The 2,500-nt window shown below is 36.2% G+C and overlaps 1 protein-coding gene across 7 annotated transcripts in view; it reads left to right on the forward strand.

Moving 5' to 3' along the window:
* LOC125026556 (transcription factor Sox-2-like) overlaps positions 1–739 on the forward strand; it is a 34,218-nt gene extending 33,479 nt beyond the window's left edge. For all 7 annotated transcript variants that reach the window (XM_047615064.1, XM_047615061.1, XM_047615067.1 and 4 more), the window contains exon 5: positions 1–739. This exon is cut by the window's left edge. The gene's annotated coding sequence lies outside the window, so the exon portion shown is untranslated.
* The last annotated feature ends 1,761 nt before the right edge of the window (positions 740–2,500 follow it).

The following is a 2,500-nucleotide window of genomic DNA, read 5'->3' on the forward strand; positions in this document are numbered from 1 at the left end:
CCCTCCCCCTCCCTCACCGGACCGCCGCCGGCCCGTGTTCGCCGCCCGCACCCCGCCGCCCGCACCCCGCCGCCCGCACCCCGCCGCCCACTCCCCGGCCGCCCATTCATCGGCCGGCCGCCCACCCTCTCAACCGGGAAACCGCTTGCAGCCGCCTCCTCGCGCGGAGCAAACCCGGGCTGTCCGTGGGCCCCGCGGGCGTGGGTGAATGGGCGGACAGGAAGCGTGGGCGTGGAAAGGTGAACATCCCACCTCTGGCGCCTCTCGCTGGCGGCGCAGAGCGCAGCCGACGCCAGCCGGCCCGAGCGAGGCGCCGCCGAGGCAGAAGCCGGACGCAGAGGGCGCCTCGAGAGCTGCCCGGAGGAGGCCAGGAACCCGTGCCCTTTTGCCCATCTGCCGCGGCGTGGATGGATGCCACAAGAAGCGTGGCCTGTTCCTCGAAGGCGGTTGTGACCCCGGCCGCCGCCCACGCCCGCGGGCGGCATCGACGGCAGCATCGGCGGCGGCGGCGGCGGGGAGGGGGAGGGGGGCGGGGACGTCGGACGGAGCCGCGGCGTCGGCGCCGAGAGGCCCGTCTACATCTCTTTTGGCTTTTCTTTTTTTTCTTTTTTTTATTTGTCTGATTCTGTATATCATTTGTACATAACGCACCGATATTTGTCTTGTTATACAACACAGTGGATGAACCGACGTTTCTTTATCGTTGGAAATGAAAAAAATAAAAAAGAAATTCAGTGGACAAGAGGCTGTATTCTTTCACTCCCCATGATGATGATAGTGATGATGATGATGACGATGGTGATGATGATGATGATCATGAAGGTGATGATGATCATGATGTAATGGTGATCATTATAACACTGTTATGCAAATGCTATATGATCATGTTAATAACAATGTATACTTTAGTGAGCAAGGAAAGTACTAGGGAAAATAATAATTACCATTATAGAAACTAGTACCATATAAAAATACAGATGCACAAGCACAAGCGCATTCAACATACACACAAACACATCCTCACACACACACACACACACAAACAAACACACACACACACACACACACACACATACACACACACACACACACACACACACACACACACACACACACACACACACACACACAAACACACATACATACGATAAAGCATACAAATATGAATTCATACAAGCAAAAGACATGCGTTCCACCCGACATATTTTCTCTTATTCTCAAATTAATGTTAATGGGTGAAAATTATGCAAAGATGATAAGGATAATAGTGATAATAGCAACTATAACAGCAAAATATACCTTACTGATTATGCTAATAATATCATATATAGTAATAATGAAAATTATACCATGATATAATAATAAAGATGATAATGATAATGATAATAATCGCTATTATTATTATTATTATTATTAGTATTATTATTATTATTATTATCAATATTATTATTAACGTTGTTGTTGTTGTTTTTGTTGTTGTTGATGGTGGTGTTATTATTATCTTTATTGTTATTATTACAATAATATTACTACTATCATTATTATATTGATAATATTAATGATGATATTAATGATGCTTAGAATAACAATAAAAGTAATAACAGATGATGGTTATTAAGATAATAATAATTACAGTGATAATAACAATAACGATAATAAAAATGATAATAACAATAATAATACTAATACCAATACTAATAATGATAATAATAATAGTAACAATAATAATAATAATAATGGTAATAATGATAATAATAATAATGATAATAATAATAATAATAATAATATTAATAATGATAATGATAATAACAATAATGATAATAACAATAGTAATGATAGTGATAAAAAATAGTAATAATATTGATAACAATAATGATCATGAAAATTATGACGATATCAGTAACAACGATAACAAGGAAAATTATATTACAATGAAAATATAATTTACAATGTTAGTATCACGAATATTACTGATAAAGAGGATTATACTAATAATGAAAAAAATTATGAATAAGGAAAGAAATTATATTATATCACAAAAGCCACAAAAAGATTTTCATATTCATATAAAAAATAATATTGACATTATCTATAATCAAGAGATCAACAAAAACAAAAATAAACAAAATAAACAAGAGTGAAAATATTAAGGAAAACAAGAATGTAAACAACGCTGATAATGAAGGTAATAATAATAATGATGATAATAACGATAGGATTAACAAAACTTCAAGATGAGCGATAGTGATAATGAAAATTATAGTAATGATTATTGATTTTAATAATAATGATAATGGAACTAATATTAATGGTTATAAATCCTTATAATAAAATTACAAACATAACAATCACAAAAATAACATTGATGATGATGATAATAATAACAATGATAATATTGATTATAAAAAAGATATTGGTAATATCATTATCAATAATAATAACAATGTTAACAATAATAATATTAGCAAGAGCAATAATAATGATAACGTTAATAGTGATT

Source organism: Penaeus chinensis, chromosome 6, assembly GCF_019202785.1.
Source record: "Penaeus chinensis breed Huanghai No. 1 chromosome 6, ASM1920278v2, whole genome shotgun sequence".
NCBI classification, from domain to species: domain Eukaryota; kingdom Metazoa; phylum Arthropoda; class Malacostraca; order Decapoda; family Penaeidae; genus Penaeus; species Penaeus chinensis.